This window comes from Ambystoma mexicanum, chromosome 2q, assembly GCF_040938575.1.
Source record: "Ambystoma mexicanum isolate Mex_15411 chromosome 2q, UKY_AmexF1_1, whole genome shotgun sequence".
Classification (NCBI taxonomy): domain Eukaryota; kingdom Metazoa; phylum Chordata; class Amphibia; order Caudata; family Ambystomatidae; genus Ambystoma; species Ambystoma mexicanum.
This window is the reverse complement of record NC_090924.1, coordinates 118,149,785-118,174,123: the sequence shown is the minus strand read 5'-3', so window position 1 is coordinate 118,174,123 and position 24,339 is coordinate 118,149,785. Positions and strand designations below refer to the sequence as shown.

The following is a 24,339-nucleotide window of genomic DNA, read 5'->3' as shown; positions in this document are numbered from 1 at the left end:
TGCAATGTATGCCATGTATTACATTCATGTATGTCCATGGCATGTGAGGTGAACAGGGTTTGAGTTTATAAACTCAGCATCAAATCCCCTTTAATATAGTTTGTCTGACCTGTTTGGAGGAAGTGGATTTATTATTTAATAACTCCTTGTAAATTATGTGGATTTCACACATTAACAAATCTCACTTTTCTTTTATCATAACTATACTTTGCTGATAGTGATTTCGTTTGGCACTCTGAAAGTTCAATTTACAGTTCAAAGTTGTGTTACATTTCTCAGCACTAATGCAGATTTAGGACTTCACAGAATCCGACTTTGAGGGTGCCCCTTATCAGGGTACTTCCTTAATAGTGAGGAGCTACTTTCAGACGTACAGAGTGTTATGTACTCTTTATGTTCTATGGCATTACCCAGCTTTCAGTGCGAATATATAAAAGCTCTCGGAATCACATTTTTAAGGCGTCATTCTGCAAGTGTATACTTTGCTGATAGTGAAGGACTACTTTTCGGAACTGTCAAATGTCATCTTAAAAGTTGTATACACTGTTTTGTTACTCAGCTCTTATGTGGGATTTCAAATTCCCTGAATCATAGGTATCATCCCTCTTCACTATATTTGGCTCACAGTAAGGGGCTAATTTTTGGATCTCGTGTATGTTTGCGCATATGGGCGTATGTATGTTGTCTAGAACTCACACCACTGACAAAGAATCCCCCCTCTCATTTGAATTGCCACAGCAGCATTGCTGTAAAAGGAGAAGCAAGAAACATATTAGGACATTTGATGTGTGCAGTAGCTGCTATGATTTTGTTTTGCCCAAACCAAGGAATACAAGTGAATGCAAAGTGCCCCCCTGACCGTCTCCCACTGCCACATTGAACTTCCACACAAACAAGAGCCCCATATAACGAACCAATTCTTCCTACACACAAGCAACACCATGCGCCCAATTACTCACAAGACTAGCAAATGAATAACTGAAAGCCCCACATAGCCATGAAATCCAAGACATTAAACCATGCACACAGGTAGCCAGGGTACTCTTTATAACAGATAAAATAAATATACATCACTTTAATATGGCCGGAAAAAGACTCTAGGAGCCAGTGGATTCTGTCCAAACTGATGTGATCCATTGAAGTTGTAAACAGCGGATCACTGAAAGCTTTGCTCACCTCCCTAGCATTCTCTGCAAGGGGGTTATAATGTGAGCCATAGGATTAGGCAAGGACCTGAATAAGGGCTTTAAATACACAGTCAGCCATTGGGGAGCCATGCCACTAGGAGAAAACCGAATGCCGACAGGGAACATAAAAATCAGTTAATGGTCCACAAGCTTGTGCCAGCTCTCTCATCAATGCAGGGTGCACCAGCAACTCTCAAACTTGCCTGCAGCAAAACATTTGAATGCACCATAGTTCCTGGGCATATGAAGAGTCGGGGAGACTGCTCGACAGACATGTGGGGCCCTTTCCAGAGCCAGCAAATATCAAGGAGTCATGTGGGTGACTTGTGGTGTCACACAGATGCCTTGACAGGCATGGCTGGCTTGAAAATGGATGACACTGCTTTTAGACCATCAACCCACGATCAAGAAAATATTGTTAAATTTAGTAACAGGAAGGAGTTACAACACAAGAGCTCAATAAGGAAAAGAGACAGCACACATGGCTGAGAAATGAAATTAGGGAGCTGCGAGCAATCATACAGCCATGAGAGAATAGAGACAAACTAATCAGAGGTATTGTTGGGGAAATGAAATACTGAGAGAGTGATAGAAAAAGCGGCAGACTGTGTCAGTTTGTGAAGGAGTTCGGAAGGAGATTTGGAGAACTGGAGTTGGAAAAAAATATTTTTTTACTGTACATGCCAGATTAGAGCCAGAAGAAGAAAGGATAGATGAGCTAATTATGAGCATACTGAGAGCCATAGAGCAGAGCCTGGCTAAGTACAAGAGAACCAAATGAGGGAGGAGCACATTAATCCTGGCAGGGGCCAAATTGCAGAACGTGGCTGAAGCCAGAGGACTAGGAGGAGACAGACAGGAGGCTTTGACATGCTAAATCCCACGAGGGTTATCTGTGGTGGGCAATAATAATTTTAGTCTGAAAAGCGCCCATGGCTGGTGGAAAAAATGACTCCTGATAATCATTCTGGTTAGGCACGGAGCAATCACAAGTTCTTGCCTGGTAGGTGTTTTTTGCCTCTACATCCCAGGTACCACCTGAGAGGAACCCAGGAGACAACTTTTGGACCAAGGAACAAATAGTGGAGTTTCCTAGAAAGCGAGTGGGGGAGCTATAAGGTCCCTGTGACTGTGTGTGACTTGGTGCAAACCAGCAGGAAGCTACAAACCTGGAATTATATTGTGTAGGAACTAGACTTGGACTATGATATTAGGTCCTCTCTTTGGAATCCTCCAGTTCCACATTGCCACCTGCTATCTGAGATTCCTCCTGGTTTCCCCCGATTAGGCTGCTCCACTGGACGCCCAGACGTGGTAGTAAAAAATCCCTAAAGTGCCTCTGGGTTCCAACCCTAGCTCTCATTGCCTGAGCAATCGCTAGGACCACCATGGCCTTCTTGCCAATGCTCCCCACCAACCAGGACAAAAACCATTACCTGTTTGCCATCTCGCAAACAGCCAACAAAGCTACAAGCTGTTGCAAACCCAATACTTTTTAATGGTCAATTGACAAGCACCTATTGTGCATCCAGTTCTAACCCATGGCTTCCAAAGCTCATCCCCTTAAAGCTCAAATATTCACGGCTGTGGCAGCAATACACCCCCGTTCTTGCACAGCTGCACCTCCTCAGACCATAATTCGTGGTCCCATTTGTGCCTCCCAATTCAGTGTCTATGTGACAGAACATGAGACAGAGGTTTACATCTGTAACAAAATGGCTGAGACCTGAACATGATTCTGGTTCAGATAGTGAGTACATCAGCTCTGGGGCACTGGGATTAAGCAATTGCTCAATTATACAGATACATCATATGTCCAGTCACCCAAAGACATTTCTTCTACAGAAACTTGTTAAAGAATCACTAATAAAAGGGGAAAACATGGACATTACAATAAATGTGGATGGCCCTACTTACTGTGCCGGCCCATTCGTCAGTGAAGGCCTGTCAAAACCACACTAATCAATGAGTTTCAACTACAACGTTGCTCCCACCAGGTCCTTTTTGCTATTCCAACACTCTCAACATTTCAATTCCACCCACTCTCCATATCATTTTTTTCTCATTAGAGCTTTAAAAATACTACTGGCCCAGATTCTACAGAAGGGATGAAACACTTTGAGATCAACTGTCTCTGTGTTTAAGGATCTGCGTGCCATTTTGATCGGTGTTCACTGCATAGATGTAGAGCAGTAAATCTGTTTTTTGCATTTCCCCCTTTTGTGATGGGAATGTGCATGCTTTTCCACCCAGATCACATTTACGAATCACTATAGATTCCTCCCACCCTTTTGCATGTGCAAAGGGTATATGGAGTCCATGGAGATCTATAATAATGGCGGCTGACATGTTTTCACATGGCAGCAACACATTCTTAGCTCTGCTGTGCACAAAGGGGTGCATAGCGGTGGACTCTGGGTGTTCAATGAATGATGCAGCATTACAACAAATCATGTGGTGAACAATGAGAATCCCTCAGAAGGAGCATTGATCGCGGAAGCAGTTGCAGACCTGCTCTTTCGGACAGAAGTACTGTCAGAGCAATATGAGTCTGAGTCCAACAAGGGATGAATAGCAACATATTAATGCTGTAGAAACAGAAGACAAAAATACAGATTACAGATGGGTTACACACACACGCACGCACACCACACAACACACACGTGTTTACTTCTTGTTTCATGATTCACTACTTTTGCTCCTATGTGCACCGCTAGGTGTCATGCTGCAAGGCCATTGGATGCTGCACTTTGCTTACAGTCCTTATAACATACAGGTCTACGGATATCTAATCTCTGCAATTGCATTTAAGAGTTCTCTTGTGGTCTTGATTCAATTTTAGATTGTTGCAGACAAAATGCATTTTTATTACTAATACTATATTTACCCGAATCCTTTGCACATCATTTTACCTCCACTTATCCAGCTCATTGTGGGTGGAGAAAGAAAAACAGTCACATATGGCAGGTGCTAACCTTTATTAGACAGGAGGGAGGTGAACAAGCCCAGTTTCCTTCAGTCCAGCATTAATGTTCCTGTTGGAAATGGTCCTCTTTTTCCTGGTTACTGGTTCTGATCATTTCTGGTTCTGATCATTTCTCAATTTGTACATTTCAAACAGTTTTTCCCTGCCACTGGGACTGCCACTGTGCAGCCACCTCTTGTTTCCTGGGCCTGCATTGCTCCCACTGAATCCTTCTTCTTGAACCAGCGCAGAGTGACTTTTGTACCGCAGTTCTCGGACCTTCACTTCCACCGATTTTCAGTTAACTTCTGTTTCATGATCCTGCACTGCATTGTGATTATTTATGAGTGCAGTTCTAGTTCTTGTCTCCTTCCTTTCCTTCTCAGGGTGAGGAAGGGGGAGAGTGGGGCATCTTGTATTTTTCTAGCTTGTACTTTCTTGGTGCTCTGTTATTTGACAGGTGAGATATGTTATTGTGTTCATGTACCTGCAGCTCTTTCCCTTCTGTCCCGTTATACAATATTCTTCCTTAGGTCCTTTCCTAGTCTATTTATGTTCTCCAAACTTTGCCTCTTCAGTTGTTCGTGTCTCTGTGCTAATACCAGGATTTGAGGGAACAACTACAAGCCTAGGTGCTGATTCTTTTTATTTCACGAGAATTGCTTTTAAGTTACTGATAATAACATTACCTTTCATTAGCTTAAAAGATCCGGGCTTTATTTGCCCTATATGTGGACTGAGAGTTTAGAGTATGTGTAATAGCATTTGTGGGTGATGTCACGTTAAGGGATCAACAAATAACTCAAAGCTAAGTTTGGAGGTCCACTGGTCCTTTTTTTTAAATAACAAACAGAACACTATGAGATTAGGTTTAACTGGAGGAACTGGGCACACAACTGTCTCTTTCTCCATAAACAAATACCTTTTGAGTTTTTATATTGTTTATTACACTATATCCAGCGGTGGAATCTTCACTGAAGAGATGACCAGGTGGTTCAATCTTTCTGATTCCATTCTCCAGCTCTCATTTTGCCAGCCCCAACATTTGCTTTTGCTGTACCCCGGACCGCCTTCGTTCTGCTCTTACGTTCTTTGCGCTGTTTCTTTGAGGTCTTTTTCTTCTCATAGAGTCCATGCCGGGCAAGTCTGTGCTTGGCTCATTCTTCTTTGCATAGTATAAGGAGTCCTAAATCATGCCAAAGCCTGTCGTCTTGCCGCCACCAAATTAAGTTCTAAAGTCAAATATAAAGATGACATCCTCGGTGGGTTGCTTTGTACATTTATCCAAGTTTATCGCGGATTTGAGTTTTGGACTTGATCCTTGTCCCTTTGATAAAATGCCTCCATGATGTCTCACAATCTGACAAGATGTGGTCAACCAGGGGCCATGACGTTTCTTGGGTGGGCCTAGTACCTAGGGCTGGCAGAAGACTGGGGTGCTTGGGGGATCCTCCGTGTACCTCCTCTCAAGCCTGCATCGTGAAGCTGGGAATAATTCCGGCCACAGGCTGCCCCAGTCCCAGCCCCCATCCTCTAATGGGACTTTGTCACAGTAAGAAGCTTAGTCAGCTGCACTGAGACCTTAAAATAGCTTCTAAGAATCTATTCTGCATCCCTTCTATTGTTCATTTAATAAACCTATAACTGTGCCCTGTGTGTTGGTCTGTATTCTGTATTCATTTCTGAACACATGCATTTGATGAGTGCTGACCTCCTGTGGGATCCTCCTGTGAGATACTGGGGCACATTTCCCTTGCCAGTATTCTTTGCCTTATATCTCCCTTTGGCGGAGTGCCCACATCACTATACCTAAACTACGCAGAAGTATTATTTTCCCTTTCACATAACTAGCCTTTCAACTTGTATAATTTATGTTGCATGTTGAAACATGACAGGTTTAAGAAAGAAAGTGACTGAGTATGAATTCGGAAGCCTCCCCAAGTTCAGTCCATGAAAGGCAACATCTATATTTGCACACTCTATGCCAAATCCATCCTTTCTAGTTCCTGTGATGAATTCGGTGCTGTCTCTCCCCATGTGGCCAGGGAAAGGCTGAAGCTACCTGATTCTGACCCTGGGGATGGCTATCTGAGGGAGGAGTGAGGAGTCCCCAGATGAGACATAGTGTTACCCATCCACCCCACCCAAACCTCCCTGTTATACCCAAGCCTATATGACGGAGACAGCAAACACGACTAACTATTCCTTGCATGTTCACGAACCAAGCTACACTACTGGGACGAGGGAGAGGGACAGATGGATGAAGATCCACAAGCCCGAAAACCAACAACATGCTCTAGTTGTTGGAAGGAATGGTGCTATGACGGGATCTTTAAATCCCCAACAGCTGCTATGGAAGCAGTGAAGAGAGAGGTAGCTGATAGGAGCAGACGGCTCGCTCTGGAAGGAGTGCGGGGAGAGTTAGGTGGCAGAAGAAGTCTGGTGCAGGGGAACCGCTGCCTGACACCGAATGGTTGCCTGTGTCTCGGAGAAAAAAGGGACAGAAGAGCCGGTGCTCTGCCATAGCATCGCTGACAGCCAGAGGCTGTCCGGGAGTCTCGGATACCAAACAGAGAGCGGAGATGGGGCGGGATGTACTACCGAACCACCGGAGAGGTGCAGCATCCATGGCACGACGTGAGGCACACCAAAGCAGCCATTCCTCCCTGGAGTGGCCATAAGGAGGAAGCCTTCCCTTTGGCAGTTTTGAACTTGGTTTTCTTGGAGTTATAGTGATATTGTGAAGGCTAAGAGCAGGGAGCCATCATTTTAGTAAACTGTGGAGGAACCAGGGGAAGGGAGCCATTCCCCTGGAGCTGGAACTTAACCTTATTTATTAACACCATCTTTTTGCTTTCCTGATTTTGACACTGATTAAATTACAAGAATGTAACTTGTTGTAAAGTCCTGGCAGGAGAGTATAACAGCAAGTGTAAAAAGTGAATCTGACGAGTCACCCTCAAAAGGAAAAGGAAATATTGTGAAGTCCTGGCAGGAGAGTAAACAGGGCCAAAGACTGAATATGCAAATACTGTGATGTCCTGGCAGAAGAATAAGCCAGGACAAAGTGAATGTGAAGGGAAACATACCCCCGGAGTGGAATAGTTATAATAGAACTATGAACTTTAAAGAACAGTGAATTGTGGAGTAAGTCAAGAGGTGCGGAAGAACATTAAAGGTGATCAGGGGTGATGCTAGGGGAAGGGGATCAGACCCCCTTCATTGGAGAGTTGTCTTTTACCAAGGAAATGAAATGTGGTAGAGAGAGCTGAAGAGAAGCTGAACACTTGATGCAAGGGAAGACCTTCCCCCATCGTTCAGATAATTGTGAGACCTTGGAGAACTTGGATTATTTGTTCATTTGTGCACTTTTTGGAACTTTACGTTGGAACATTGAAGAAGACTACAGATGGCCAATGGAAAGACTTGATCCCTTTGCACTTTTTTCTTAGGTTTAGCTTGTAAGGGTCAGGATAGGATTTTGGACACCGGACGGAGAACTCTTTATATTTTTGGACATTCTAACACTGACATCCTATAGTTTTGTTGAGACTGGGTAACCCTCATAGTGTTAGGGCAAGAAAGGTCTTTATACAACCCTCTTTTTACTTTACTGATACCAGACCCGTCTGTGTTAGAACCAAGGTTGCAAGCAGCAACATTGTATGAAGAAATCTGACGAGAAGAGTGTGAAGCGTATGTGACGAGTGACGCAAATATAATTGAAAAACAGGAGTGACTGAACGTTTGAAGCCAAGAAAGATACTGTTAGCAGAGTGGTCCAGTGCCATGTGGATGCTCATTACTAGGTCTCTGTTAGGTATCCAACTGGTCACCAGTTGTGAAAAGGACTTGTGCGATAGAAGTGGTCCTGCAACGGATCAAGCCAAACCCTGTGCACATTCGAAAGTCTATGCTAGTGAATGCAAACTGACATTGGTCCGAACCCAGCTGAGGCAGACTAATTGTGTAAAAGGAAGGATCTGAGCCCGGCTGAGGGGGGATCTGGGGTGAACCGTAAATCAGTCGAGAAACAATATTCTCTGAACATTGTAAAGAGGGATCTGAGCCCGGAAGAGGGGGATCCAAAGTAACGATCATTGTAAGAAAAGGGATCTGAGCCCGGCAGAGGGGAATCCAAAGGTGAAAAACATTGTAAGAAAAGGGATCTGAGCCCGGCTGACGGGGATCCAGGGTGAATAGTGGATCACCTGAACTGAGTACTTGTGAGAGGAAAATAACTTTTTTTTGTTTCTTACATCAGGCCCTCTGAATCAAGAGACTTTGATAAGTAAAGTGACTTGGGCAGAGAAGGCCCTGATGCTGTAATTAAACTATGCCCTCATGCCGAATAAGCCAGAGAGTGTGCTATGCTCGAGTGAACTTCCTTGTCCCGTGCTGAAAACGTGTGGAAGGATGGCAAATGGCCTGAACATCCTGACATATCATTTTTGAACACTTCTTTCTTTTCATAACATTATTCCCTACACTATTTGTATTTAGAGGTAAGGATTGGCAATCGTTTTTTTTGGTATAGGCCCTTTTATTTTGACAAGACACCACTAGGACTGTGTTATTATGTGATGGTCGTAGCTTGCTCCCATCTGTAGGATTAGAAAGGCGTTTATCACACCCCTTTCGAAGTTTAATAAACACCCTTGAACTGTGGTCACTTGTGTCTGTCTTACTGTTGATACCATGCCTTTCTTACACTGCACAGAAGTTTTGGCATACTTGCCACCCATTCCTTTCAGAACTTCTGAACAGCCTGCTTATTTTGCACTATCTTGATGTTAGAGTCTGTCTTGTTTTCTGGGTATATGTTCTTGATTTGTGCTGACTGAGTGATGAGGTACATTTCCATTGGCAATATTTGTTGTATATATCCTCGTCATCAGTATTGAGTTGATAACCATGAGGCAGCAGGTACATCACAACTCTTTCATTGTTAAGCTTCAAACTTCAATCAGGTAATACAGTTAAAACAGCCCCAACCTGCTCCTCGTTCAACAACTGTTTTATTTTCATAACTAAACCTTACAATCTAACACTGCAAGTATATTGGTTCTATAATGGAATGGATTGTGCTGTCCAATCCATATACATAACAGCATGCACAATGAACATGAATGTATCCCTATATACATATGGTAATATACAACACAATTCTCTTTGGTTTACTCTCAACAGAGATCATGCCTGGCTTCCCTTAAAAGCTCGCCCTAGGATCACGTCTTCCTCCATGATCCGCCTAAACTATCCCTGAAACGTCCAGAATCCCTGCACTGATATCAAAATGACAGCACATACCCCATCTGTTCTATAAACTTCATTTAATACTGATAACAATACAAAAGCCCAACTGTAGAAAAGTGTATGGTTTCAGGCAACAGTAATATTGTAGAATGGTACACTCTAGCAAGCGACTATGTTCCCAATTCGGCCAAAGACTGCATTCCGTGCACCAAACCTCAAAGCATCATGGCACCACATCAGCGCTCACTTATGGCACCCTGCTGGAGCCGAATGTGTATAATGTGATGACAGGCTGCCACATCAATGCCCTGTGGTAGTATTCCACTCATGTTACTCATGACTTTCCCTGTTCACTCTTTTCTTTTAGGATACAGCAGCTGTATCTTTACTTGAAGGGTTGCCTGCTCACCGTAGTATATCAGTCCTGTCATAGACCACTCCACTTTCGGTCCCACTACAACCTCACCCCATATCAACCGGCAGCCTTCTCCATCCCTTCTACACACAGCTTCTCTGCAGGTTCCTGTTTCCACATGCTGGCAATCATACCCTGTTTCTGGCAGTAAAACACACAATCTGCAAGGCAGCATATAGTGGCCAGTTTGTCATCATTTCTCAGTGTTTTCTCGCAGGACTACCAGTGAAGTGGGCCTAACTGGTACAAAAAACCTGGGCCGACAGTAAAAGTGGCCAATATTCGTAAATAACATTTGCAACTGTTCATGAAAAACTGGTTGAGTTATACGAATGGACACATTTACTGGAGCATTTGTGCAAAATGGTGCAATTTTAAAGCACGTTGGGAAAAATTACACCGGTTAGAATTGATAGCTGGGCAGTGCATAAGAACTAACCACAATTGTCCACAAAACCAGCTCACACAGGTCTATTGCATAGGCCGTTTGGGCACTGCCCTAATTCCCTATATATCATTAGGAGTCTGCCAGTGATCTGTGCTGGTGTTCCACTTGGCACGAGTCATTTTGAAAGGTCCAGAATATCTGAGAACTGTGAAGGCAATCCTGGGAGGAACAGGAAATGGGTAACATTTGTATTTCATTGTACTTGCATCGATTCATTAAAAATGAACTGTCCAAGGGGCCTATTACCACATGCTCTCTCTACAATCCTTTATATTTTCATGATGCAGTAGTTAACAATTTAATTGACCATCGTTTTATTGATTTTAAAAAATCAAGCTGAAGCCATCTTCTTTACTCCCATCTGCACCGGTCCACCCACGCCCAAGGCCATGCATTGGACTGGTTACTCACTAAACACCTAACTAGTACAAATATGTCAATTTGGAAGCCTGACTGGACTGAGCATAGGAAAATCAATGTTTAGCACATTTTTCCCCACATCAACATTTTCGAATACAAAGACACAAAGTTATAAGTGTCCGACCAGCCAAATTATTTAAAGCTGAATCCTTTCCCCTTTAGTTAGATCAGCTTTTCAAAATGTTTCCACACCATCGAATGAAGCTGAGCAAGCTGCAATTTATAGCGACCTGCTAAATGACACTTCTAGAAAAGTTGCCCCAGTAAAAACTATCAACATTTGTGGAAGACTTTTGAAGCAAGGGTGACGTACCCGAAACTCCACTGAATATAAACTTCCCTCATGAAGGTTCAAAGGATATGGACCAAGGTCAAATAAGAGGAAAATTATTTACATTTGCAAGATTACGTATTAGCTATGAAACCTAGATTTTATCTGACAAAAACACTTCTTTTCCAATGAGATTGAAGCATCAGCACGTTCTGATAAAAAGATTTTACGGTCCAAAGGGCTATTGGAAAATAAGTCTCAGCCAACACCCGCATATAGATCCTTCCAACAAATTCAGGAACGAGTCAGATCGAACCACAGTTGCAGCCCAGGAAAGGGGGCACATACTGCGGTTCTTATGGGGTTATATTAATAACTACAACTCTGCCTAGAAAAATCATCTGACAGTAGTCTTGTTCATTTGGTGTCTTTGACTGATCCACAGACACCAATTGAACGGCTTCTTTTTGAAAATAAATAAATACCCTGTTTTTATAAAAATCCAAGAGATTTTCATCACTTTTTATTCTTTTTCTGCCGAACAAAGAAAACAAATAAAATATATTAACTTCTTCATTTGCAAGGCAGACACCACATGCCTTGATGGGTTTGGCATGTGCCTATTAAATCTATCTTAACAATCTCTGAGTGTGGTAGAACATTAGTGATGGGGCATGTTTCTTCTCTACTATCCGCTAACCCTAGATAAGCAGAGCAACCAGCGCACACTAGCGCCAGCAAGACACAAGGGTTTAGTTTAGAATGGTTGAAGGGCAAGTTAGACAAGGGCCACATTTTTGTGCCAATGAAATTACTAAAAATCAGATAAAGCTTTTACATAGTTGACATAATTCATTATCAACCGAATCAACTTTGTCAGCTATGATGAAGTCCCATGCTTGATGTTGTTAGTGGATAGTGGGGCCATCACGGGCCCGGGGCAAGGCTGGGGACGATCTCTGGCTATCCTCGCCATACCACATATGGAGACAAGTGGCACATCACATTACCACCACAGACACTCCTGCCCCCTTAGGGAAGTCAAGGAATGGCGGACTCGCAGAACTGGGAGCACCTACACCAGGGGTCTGCAATCTTTGGCTCTCCAGATGTTTTGGACTACAACTCCCATTAACCCTATCCACAATAGTCAATGGTGCGGGAACCTGGGAGTTGTGGTCCAAAACATCTGGAAAGCCGGAGGTTATAGACCTATGACCTACACAATCAGCTCCCCTCGTGCTGGTGCAGGAATCCTATTTAAATCTACCAATGGGAAATGCTAGGGGCCTGTGTTTAGAATGGTCACTTGTCATGTAGTCAGCCAGCCATCTTACACAGCCACCATTCTCATACAGTTGGGAACATATATGTTAAGAGAGTCCACCCAGGGGTCAGGGAATGACAACCAGAGAAAGGTCTTCCTAGGACAAGGACTAGACAGCCTGATGTCCCAAATACACGTGGAAGCCATCCTCAGGCTACGAGAGCCATGTAAGGAGACACATTCCAGGGGAGCTCCCGAGATACTGCAAATGATCGTTGTAAATAGTGCACACACGGATCCCCATAAGCTTTGAAAAATTACATGCCCGCCTATGAATGCGGTGAACACGCCTGGTGAACTCCTGGAGCCCGTAAGACGTATGGGGACAGAGTTATGAATACTGTGGAGGTCGCGAATACCTAAGAAAGGCGACACAAAATGGCAGACGGGATGCACAAACAAAGGAACTAGCTGACTGGGCGAGGACAGTGAGATAACAACGAAGGGCAAGCACGGCTGTGAGGTGCAGCGCACAGGTACCCCTATGCCGCAGTCACGGGCGCCGATGAGCCAGAGCTTACGGACGTGAAGGAGCGGAGCCGATCCCGACACACAGTGGGGGGGATCCCCTAAACGAACCGCTCCTGAGGCTCGCCTGCAGCGGGAGACAGCTGCCCACCACTGTCTCAGAGGCTGCGTGAGAGTACACACGCAGCGAGGAGGGACCCGACCGAACAGTACGTAAAACAATGCGGCCGGCAAGTGAGCAGCCCAACAGAAAGGCAGACATGTGAGGAGGACAACAGGAGCCCCGCGAAGAGAGCACTGGGACGCCCGTGGTGCGTTGAGACGGATGCACGAATTACTCCTGCCGGGGAACCACGACAGACTGCATGGAAAGCACGTCCTACAGAGCTTGCAAGCATACGCAAATGCGGCCCTGCCTTGAGGAGAACTGCCGTGGATACATTGTTGTTTCCGCATAGGGGAAAACAAACAGTGAGCACACACGTGAGAGGCTGCCACAGGGGAGGCTCAGTGGGCTCTGGCAACGCTGTACTGCAAGACAATTATAGGAGCCCTGAAGGCCACATAAAAGAATGTATAATACCATATGCCGTACAATGGACAGCCACACAGGCAGCAGTGACCGCTCCCCTCGAGGTTGATGGCCCCAGCAGAGACCTCGCGGTCTAAAACACAAGGAAGCCGGTGGCTGCCTGCAAAACTGCCTGGGGCATACGAGAGGTGCTGGAGCCCGATCCTAACAACAAGCAGACAAATGGTGAGAACAAAGGAGCCGGACGAAGATGGCATCCTTGAGCCTATGATGTGACAAAAGGAGGAGATGCAAGACACACCCAGTGAAAAGCACCATTGAGGACTATATATATATATATATATATATGTATATATATATATATACACATATATATATATATATATATATATATATATATATATAAACAGCAGCCAAATGACACTCACTGCTGGGGGTAGCTAGGTCTATAGCAGCATCCAGTCAGGTCCACGAGCCCTTGGGTGCGCAGATAGGGATATGAACTACCAAGAGTCGGGGCATAATGTCAATAAGTAATGGTAGCGGCCAAGTATTTGGGAGGACATAATCCATTCTTGACACAAAACTAACAGAACACGAGGACCCCCACTATAGCCCCCCTCAAGTACCTTTGCTGAGTACGGAATAACCCTGAGGAGCTAAAGACCATAATCCGGAGTGCCCGCAGAGAAACGCACGGCAACATCGAGATGGCAAACAACCAGGCTAAGCCAAAGGGAAAACAACCCATGCTGGATGAATACGCCAGAACACCACTAATGGCAGAAGGGGCCAGGAGCAAGGAGAGGACCCCGCCGCAGGCACCGACACTGCGAGCAAAGATCAGCAAATCCTGGAAGCAATTGTGGAGCTGAAACTAGCGTGGGAAACTAAATTGGAGTCGGCTGCGGTCGAATTGAAGGCGGCACTGGAACTCAAAGTAGGTGCAGGAAGAGGTGAATCTCCTCAGGCAAGATGTCAGAACGCTAGCAGAACGCTCTGGCGAATTGGAAAAGGAAGTGGCCCCGAATACAGCTGCATGTGTGTCTCACAAATCAGAGAGCCACATCCTAGAACGCGTGAGCAATTTGGAAAACAGGGCAGAAGAAGCGGAGGGACGCGCCCGGAGAAATAACGTACGCATTGTGGGATTTCCGGAAGGAGCAGAGGGACCAAACCCCACAGATTATATTGAAACAATGCTGCTGCAAGAAATAACCGGAGGGGTGCTGACTCAAGGATTTTCGGTGGAACGGGCGCACAGGGCCTTGGCGAGGAGGCCACTGCCAGGAACCCCCTCCACCCCTGCCGAGGCCAATATTTGCCAAGATCCTGAACTATCAAGACAGGGAAAAAATCCTAGAGTATTTCCGGAAGGGATGAACGATAAAAAGGGCATCAGCGAACATAACGGCATACCCGAATTACACACTGTTGGTACAAAGACGACTTATGAACTACGGTGCAGTGAAAAGAAGATTGTGGGAAGTAGGCTACAAGTACATGTTAATGTATCCGGCGAAACTGAAGGTGTACCACGAAAACAGAGCATTGTTCTTCTACCTGGGTGGCACCTCATGTGCCATTCCAGATGCTTCAGGCCACGGCGGAACCAGATGGGAGGATGATATTGATGCGAGGGCTGCTGGAGAACAGAGAACTGAGTATTATAAATGCATACGCCCCAAACCAAGACACGGCGGCCTACTTCAGGACTTTATATGGTAAGATCAGCCCCCTCTTGGGAGGCGCGATTATATGGGGAGGGGATTTTAACTGTACGCTATACCCTGAAATGGACAGACTAGATAAACCCACCCCTGCCGCGAAAACATTACAGGCCCTGCTGAGAGATTTTGGACTAGAGGATATCTGGAGACAGCAACACCGAATGATAGGCACTATTCACACTACGCTGCCCCACATTACCTGTATACTAGACTGGATTATATGTTTTCTGCCTCTGAACTTGTAGGGGAAATGATAGGCTCAGAATATAAGGCGAGAATATTATCGGACCCTTCCCCCCTGGTCTTGGAGTGGAGACACCAGCCCCCCAGAGAAAGAATCCTGACATGGAGGCTCAGAGCTGAGGCCCTGCAGTGCAGGACTCAGTATTCCGAGAGGATTTAAGGGAGGAGATTATCGAGTACTTTGACACTAACACAGGGAGCATGCAGTCAGAAGAAACCTTATAGGAGGCGTTTAAAGTGGTAGCAAGGGGTGCGGCCACATCTAAAACCAGAGGGCTCCAAGGGGGCATAGAGCAAGAGCTATAAGAGACAGAGAAGAAACTAGAAGAAATGATGACGAGGGGGGGCACCTCACAGGAAGACGCCGAACGGGTGAATCTACTACAACAAACCAGCAGGGAGCACTGGTATAGGCTATGTAAATTGAACTAAAATAATATACCGAAAGGCAACACGCAAGGGGAGACAAACCAGGGAGGCTGCTAGCATGGTTATATAAAAATGAGACACCGAGACCAGTAGTCAGAGAAATAAAGGGAGAAGAAGGTCAGACCTGGAACAACCAAGAGGGAGTAAACGAGGGGATCCTTAGATTCTACAAATGCCTCTATGAAGATACTGGGGAAGAGACAGGTCGGGAGATTCAGGAAACACTGGAAGACATAGGATTAACCAAAGTAAACGATGAAGAACGGGAGAACCTGGAGGCCCCAATTACAATAGAGGAACTAGAGACAGTGGTTCTGCACCTACCCACATGCAAAGCCCCGGGTTCGGATGGACTCCCTAGTGAATTTTACAAAACGAATAAGCAGGAAGAAGCAGGAAGTACTCCCCCCGTGGCTGGCCATGCTAAATGAAGCTTTTGAGAGGGGAAGGTTGCCGGAATCTCTGAGGGAGGCGGTGATCATTCCACTTCTAAAACCTGGTAAGCCAAGCACAGATTGTGGGTCATACAGACCCCTATCTATGTTAAACCAAGATAGCAAAATTCTCACGGCAGTGTTGGCAAACAGACTCAAAAGGGTAATTGGCAAACTCATACACCCTTATCAAACCTGCTATGTCCCGGGCAGAAATATAACCCACCACCACAGCAGACTCCACCACATCATAGAACAGACAGAGAATGACCCCGGTGAAATGACAATAGTCTCGCTGGATGCAATAAAAGCCTTCCAACTCTGTGAGGAGGCCGTGGATGCTGGCAGCCTTGAAAGAATACGGGATGGGACCAGAGTATCTGAGGTGGGTTAAAATTATATATATCTCCCCAATGGCCAGGGTCAAAACGGGCGCGATAATCTCAGATAAATGGCAATTGAGCAGGGGCACAAGACAGGGTTGCCCCTGGTCCCCCATGCTATACATTCTTGCATTAGAACCACTAGCGATCTGTCTCAGACAACAGTACAGAGAGATAGGGATCCACACAAAGGGGGGACCGCACCTGATATCATTGTACGCCGATGATCTGTTGTTATACCTGCGCTTCCCAGAAGAAAACTTACAGTATGACCTGGAAGTGATGGAACGTTATGCGACCCTTTCTGGCATAGCAGTAAACCCCAATTAGTCAAGCATGTTCCCCCTAGGGAGATACAGGTGGACCCCGCGTGGGAATCTGCCTATCTTGCTGATACCCCGGCAGACCAGAACATTCCGATACTTGGGGATTAATATATACCATACGGCTGTGGACGAATTTAAATACAACACAGAGAGGGCAGTGGAAGGCATCAAGAACAGTATGGGGTTTTGGGCGAAGCTCCCCCTGGCCATGATTGGAAGGGCGGCTTTGCTCAAGGTGGTGGTCCTGCCTAGGCTGTTACACTTTTTCACGAACATCCCATACATGCTCCCCAAACGCTTTTTCATGAAACTCCACAGCTTATGCAGGGGCTTCATATGGCACAATTCCAGGAACAGGGTGGCCCTTTGGAAGTTGCAGAACCTGTGTGATAAAGGGGGCATAAACCTACCGAATTTCGAGATATACTACCTGGCGGGACAACTCCAGTATGTGGCCAGATGGTTTCCCGAAGAAGAGACAGCCGAAGCCAGATTATTGAGCAGGGATGCCGCCCCATTCTTTCTAAGAGAACTGGTATGGCTATCTAAACCAGGGATGCAAGGAAGTGCGAGATGGCTGGAACTGGGTTGGAAAATATGGCGCAAAGCATGCCAAATAGTGGGAAACCCGCCCCCATGCTCCCCGCAGGTGCCACCTGTGGCGCTATGCTGTGAGGACAAGCAAATGATAAAAGGGATCCGCAAATACTGGGAACCGATGGGCCTCGAGACCCTTGGAGACATATGGCAAGAGGGGGAGGTACCAGACTTCCAGAAGATAACGGAGGACACAGAGGTACATAAAAGGACAATACATTACATATACTAGAATTATCAAATGAGTGGGAGAAAAGTGGCCTGAGGTAGTACTAGCGGAACAACCCGAAACAGTCATTGAGACGATGTACGATATTGCGGAGGGCGGGCACGAAATATCCCAAATTTACGAATTACTGATGTCCAGGGTGGGCAAGGAGTTGCTCCAACTGAGGCGGGACTGGGAGGAGGAGGTGGGAGAACCTATGCAAGATGGACAATGGAAAAGGGCCCAGAGGTGGTATAAGAAGGTGTCCCGGATGCAAGGCTACAGCAGATCCGGTTATACGTCACCCACAGGGCATATATGACCCCTAGCAAAATCGCCAGGTTTGGAAGTTCACTGATACAGAAATGCCCCAGGTGTGGGGAGGTGGATGCCAGGATGATTCACATGTTCTGGCCATGCCCGGAGGTGGGCAGATTCTGGACGGAGGTTAAACAACGCCTATCCCAAAAGGGGATTAAGTTGGGGGTTGATTCAGTATGGGCATGCATGCTGGGGGGTTTTGCCAGACCACGCAACCTAAAGCACATTAGTAAATTTAAAGACCTAGCCTACATCTTGGTCAAACGGAGAATCGCTATGGGCTGGAAAGCAGCCCAAAGACCTAGAATAGAGGTGTGGTGGACCGACCTCCTGAAGTGGGCAGAGGCTGAGACGGTAGCATGGTACGAAGCAGTCAGTAGGGGAGGGGAGGAGGAAGCGGGACCCCTGATAGCGTGGATAAAAATGGTGGCCACGATGTCGGGACTCTCCCACGATGAACACAGCGAAGATGACACGCTTCGGAACAATGAGGGAGATAAACCCTAAGTAACGAATTCTGAGGTATTGAAGAAGGTGCTTGAGTTAAGGGGGCAGGAGGGGGGAGGACTGGGGTGTATAACATGCAAAAGTAATGTCGTGAAGCAAATATACGTGAATGTCTCATATGTTGGTAAAGTTTGGTGTGTTGTTAAAAATAATAAAAATTGTTTACAAAAAAAAAAGGATAAGATAATACCAAGTCCTCAACAGGGCTATAAGCAATTTACAGGGGCAGATCGCAGAAGTCAACTCCCATCCCAGCTAACACACCTACGTCCCCTTTACCAGAGACAGTCTGGAAGGTAGAGACCACGCCCTTTAAAATCCCACAAGCGTCGTGTGGCAGTGTGGGAGTTTGGAGAAGAGGCTGGAGAAATAAATCTGGAACAGACTGGAGAGGGGGGGTGAGTACATGGTGGAGGTTGGGTGGAGAAAAGAGATTTGAGCAGAGAAGGAGGTGAGAGACCAGTGGAGCAAGGAAAGAAAGTGGTGGTTGGAGAGCATAAGGATTAATTTAAGAACTATCCAGTGGTGGTTGAAGAGCATAAAGAAGAAGATTAGTAAATATCAGGAGGTGGTTAAGGAATGTAAGGAGGAGGTTGGTGAGGATAATGGGGAGGTTAGTGAAAGTGAGGAGGAGGTCAGAGAGGATCATAAGGAAGAGGTTGTTAAGAGTGTAAGGAGGTGGATGGTGATAGTTCATAGGTGGTTGGTGGAAGTGTGAAGGAGGTTGGTGGAGAATATTAGAAAGTGGTTGAAGATTGCAACTAGGAGGTTGTTAAAGAATATTAGAGAAAAGGTGGTAGAAAGAAATTGGAAGGAGTTATGCTCCTGGTGACAATTACGACAAAGTCCCCTGCCTGACTCTGGGGACAACTGGTGAGATGACCATGAGGGCCAGATGTCTCTCTGAGGTAGTGGATTGTGGACCTTAGGTTGTTATGGGGAGGCACCCCATGTCACCCTCACTTAGTCCATATCACTGTGCCTGGGACAATCATATGCAACATCCTTTGTTCTTTTCAAGCAGAGTGTCCTCAGGGAGAGCCGGATCTTACACCCTTCAAGGCACTACTATTCCTGTATACCCGTATACCAATGGGTCAAAGCATTTTACAAAGACTTGGAAGAGTAATTCCCAATAAATGGCCCAGTCCCTTTAAGGGAGATAGCGCTCAACTGTAAGAGTCTGAAAGATTATGTAACCACTGATAGAAGCCTCTCCCCATTCTGCATTCCTGCCGTAGGGGAATTCATAGACACCGCCCCTTTAAGAGAATGTAACACTGTCAGCAGAGGAAGACACTTAGCAACGGAATGAAACCTATTTGTCATGAGTAGCAAACGTCCACTCAAACATCAGTGAAATATAACTTTTTCTGTTGCGCCCGCTCAATGAGCATGTACAGACATAAGAGGAAAATTATATTCTCTTGGGGCACGCTATTGGTGAGCTCACGAAGACCTCAAGGGCCCACCACTCTCCCCTGGAATACTCGCACTCCATGTCCACTGGGCACACCAATGACACGTTCTCTCAGGATTTGAAATTGAGGGGAGCTGAGAGCTATTTAGCCCTTGATTGTAGCCTAGAAGAGCCTGGTTAGCTTGACACCAACAGCTAGCACAAGCTACCTTTGGCTTACCTAGGCCACTTGATGCTGAACAAACACACTAATGTGAATTTAAGTCTGGGCGTTTCAGCCAATCTAAAACTAAACATTAAGACACAACTATATGACATTTAAAGCATATGTGGTCATACATAATGGACAAAATGATATGTTTGCATCTTATGTGGAAGTTACATTTGTGGAACACTATGCACTAGCTCCTTGTTCCCCCATGGTAGCCTCTGGTCATTGGTTAATGCTGGATACCCAGGAGCCGCTTTTAGCTCCTTCTTATCCAATCTTAATTTCGAGTCCTGGAGTCTAGTCAGCTCCAGCAAGGAAACCGTAGCACATCTGAAAGGGCTTGCATCCACTACATTGAGGGTTGGGCTGCTGGCTCCTTAACAGTTAATTCTCCAGGCTGAAGTGAACAGGTCATACCTGAATATGGCCTCTACTTCACACCCTATGAGAGAGCTATGGCGAGTACCTGGCTACATTAGGTGGGAGGCCAGTGAGACTTTAGGAGGGGCTGGTTGCCTTTAGAAATGACATATAGCCAGATGTGGTGATAAAGAACAGCCTTGATAGGTTGTAGTGTGCATTTGTGTTTGAAATGTTCCAGTTATGGAGGTGGCTATATGGTTCGGCAGGTAGCAGCAACAGGGGGCTCATTCAGGGATCACCCTTGTGCCCCAACCTTTAGCATGGGGTGGGGGCACCAAACATTGGGCTCCCCTGATTTCCTGTGCAAGCCTCCCAAGACAGAGACTGAGTCTCCACTAGCGAGATCAGAGCCTCTGGCAGAACTTGGGCTTCACAGGTGTAGGGCAGACCACCGGCAACCAGACAAGTAAAAGACAATCCTTTAAGGAAAAAGGCTTGGTGCACCTCTTGCAATGATAACAAGGTTTTATTTCTCATATAAAGAAAATAACATGTCAGTAGGGGCATTCTTGTGAAGAAAGAAATAAGCAGAACATTGGGGACTTCAAGTCCCACAATACCCTAAGTACTGGGACAAGGAAGAGGGACTCGGAAGCACTGAACTGCAAGATGCAGTCTGGTGGTTCTATAATGGCCCACACCTGAGTGGTACTTTAGAATATATAAGGCCCCCTCAGGTGTCGGCCATTAGAACAAGAGGGTGGAGTTGCAGAGACCATCCATTGCAGTTGCAGAAAAAGCAGAAGTGGAAGAAGGAAAACGCTGGAGCTTCTGCTATTTGTGAAGCGGATGTCAGTCCTGTGAGGGTCTCCAAGGTTAATAGCCTGAATTGCAGAAGTCGCGCAGTGGGAAGCAGCGTTGTGGCAGGCTTTCCCCGTGGAGAGAGAGGCTTGCCGGGTTTGCGTGTGGTTTCCCGGTGGCTAGCGAATACTGGCATACACTGGGAGTGAGAAAAGCTCCTTTCTTGTTCGGCGTAGGCCGCAGGAATCCATAAGCAGACTGCCGCTCAGACGGAAGAAGAAGAAGCGGAACGAACAGTGGCAGCGGATCATACGGACGCACGTGCGGAAGCCTGTCAGTTTACCAGTGACGGGTAATCCCGGTACGCTCTGTAGGCGACAGCTGACCATTAAGTTATTTTGAATACCAAACTATTTTATTTATTTATTACGTGCCGTAGCCCGCATATATATAAAGAAAGCATATTGGCAGAATAGGTACTTTGTAAAGAGGCAAGAAGAGAACGATTACAATCATTGTTATCAAAGACAACACCTTTAACAAAGTAAAGAAGGGGCAACACTGAAGCAACCTAATTACAAACAGCATTGCCAAAGTAAAGAAGGGGCAATACTGAAGCAAGCTAATCATAACCATCATTGCCAAAGTAAAGAGGGGGCAGGCAATACGTTACAGAGCATATAATCCATGTTGGCTAAATGACAAGAGAACATTGTTGCAGGAAGATTGCAACTGTTATTGCCAGAATAAGGAAGAGGCATAAGTTAAGCAAGACAACAAGTATTGCCTAAGCCAAAGAGAAGCAAGTGTAAGAAAGAAACATTGTCAGCAGTTTATTTATGTGAAAGTGGGAAAACAGAAGTGGCAGGAGAGAGGCCCTCCTGATATATCGTATTCAGGAGGAGAGGCATATAACCTGCATTGCCTGCGGCCAAATCAAGAGTGAGCCCAACAGCACCAATCTGTAACATGTTTTTAGTTGTGAATATCGATGTTTTTGAAGGTTAAAGACTTTTCTAAAGATTTGAAGTAGACCTCACCACAGAGTACTTGTAATAGGAGTTTTTGTTCTGGCAGCCAAATATACCAGGATAGGGACCTGTCAGTGGTAGTCCTGGCATGTTAGTGGACAAGGAGGAAATCATTGAAGTACTGCATTGTGGTTGAAGTATATGTGAAGAAGAAATGGTAAAAGCCACTAATGTGTTTCATGAATTATTGTGGATTCATCCCGACAAAGCTTTGCTGTTGAGACAGAAGAATTGTGTTTTGTTTCTCAAGAAGAAGAAGTTGTGTTGAACATTTGCTATAAGTGCAGAGATAAAGACTTGTTGTTTAGTTAAACTATTGGTTTAAAGTCTAAGTGAAAGACCTTTGGAGCAAGAAAACCTTGATGATCAAAACCTGGCTACAAAAACAAACTTGTTTATTTTAACTTTTGTGTGAAAATCCTTCTTAGAATCTGGGGAAGGGGAGCTGACCCAGGTTACAAGGCTATACAGTTAATAGGTGTATTATTTCTTTTACATTTGAACTGCCATATATTCCCTATATGAGTTTGACGTATGTATAAGTGTGAGGGACAGATTCCTTTTGTTAGAGTGTTTTCCTTTAGTTTATTTTGATAGGCAGGGAAAATCATCATCTGGTTAGGGATAGTGAGGCGTTTATCAAACCCTTATGGGTTAAATAAAATGGCATCTTGTGAAAAACGTTGACCAAGTTGTCCACCTCACATTTCTAACCTCTCACAGTGGTCTTTGGCTTTGCACTTTAGGTTCTGGAGAAATGGTTGATTCCCTAATTGAGAAGCTTCTCCCCCCACGAACAACTCATGTGATGTGCACCTGGTAGTTAGACATGACCTCAGTGGATACTGTGGCCAAATTGTCTCTCTGAAATGCAAGGTACTTCTTTGCATCCCAGACGCGTGCCTCCAGGCACTGACCTAGATGTGTTAGCCTCACCCATGCACCTTGTGGTACAAATCACAAGACGTTCCACTCTGTGCCCCCTTAGCAGCTGCCCCCTCCCTGGACCTTCACCTGGGCTCTGCCAGGACCACAATAAGCAGTCAACTAGTGAAGGATTTAGGAGTTCTAATGGTGGGCATGTGTTAGTTCAAACAGAGTGGCCAGTATCATGGGTGCACCAGGGCAGTATACCCGGGCTGGGCTGTTTTGGCAGCTCAGGACTTCTACCCTGGCTCCCAGGAGATCATCCGTCAGAGACAGGTGTAGTGCTGGCCACCCTTGACTATTTGCATTCCTTTATGGTTGCATAGGTCGGCAATGTGAAACAATGGGATAGTTGTATCAATCCGGTGTGAAGGCCTTTTAGTCTGTCGCCTGAGCTGGGAAAGTGTATTGGTACTAAATGACAGGGTCTTCTACGGCTGATGCTGGGGCCCGGCCTTTCTAGGCCGTAATCCTAAATTGGCGGCGGTTCAGTGCTTCCTGCCGCTGGACGGGGCTAGCTCTCACATACTCCCTTCATATTACAAACTGCTATATTTCCTTCACCCTTAAAGTGCACGCCCCTCTCCAAGGTCCCCTGAAGACGCCTGACCCACTACTCTCTATCCCCCATCCCACCTATATGTCGCCTATTTGCACCCCCTTTCCAAACAGTCACGCTTCTTCAGTTCTTTATGCCCCTAATATATTTTCTTCAACCTAAATCGTTTGGGGGCAGGACACTTGAATATGCATCCCAACACAGGTCAGAGGGGCTAACAAAGACTGCAGGCTGGAGGACTACATGACTTGATAGGCACAAAAGCAAGATATTCTTTAATAAAGGTAGAACCCACAGCCCTACACTGGCAATAATGTCTGCCCTATCAGCAGTCTCTGTGTGTAAAGCAGATGTTTGAGCCGTAACAAGGTCCTGGCAATGACCCTCCCAAATGAGGTTTCCTAATGGGCTTGATGTTTGTTTATACCAAGATATCCTATAAAAGGCCTACGTTTGCTAATTTCCTTTCTCCGTAGAAGGGGAATTAGAATCTACCTATGGAACTCTACAGTGTCTTCTCTGAACTGAGGATCAGCCCTGAGAGTGTTGCTTATAAAAGT

The 24,339-nt window shown here is 45.6% G+C and overlaps 2 protein-coding genes across 3 annotated transcripts in view; one reads left to right on the top strand and one right to left on the bottom strand.

Annotated features, from left to right (window-relative positions):
* Positions 1–24,339, bottom strand: part of CCDC78 (coiled-coil domain containing 78) — a 455,951-nt gene that overhangs the window by 134,976 nt on the left and 296,636 nt on the right. The window lies entirely within an intron of this gene.
* The window catches only part of ANTKMT (adenine nucleotide translocase lysine methyltransferase), a 603,385-nt gene that overhangs the window by 494,537 nt on the left and 84,509 nt on the right, over positions 1–24,339 (top strand). The window lies entirely within an intron of this gene.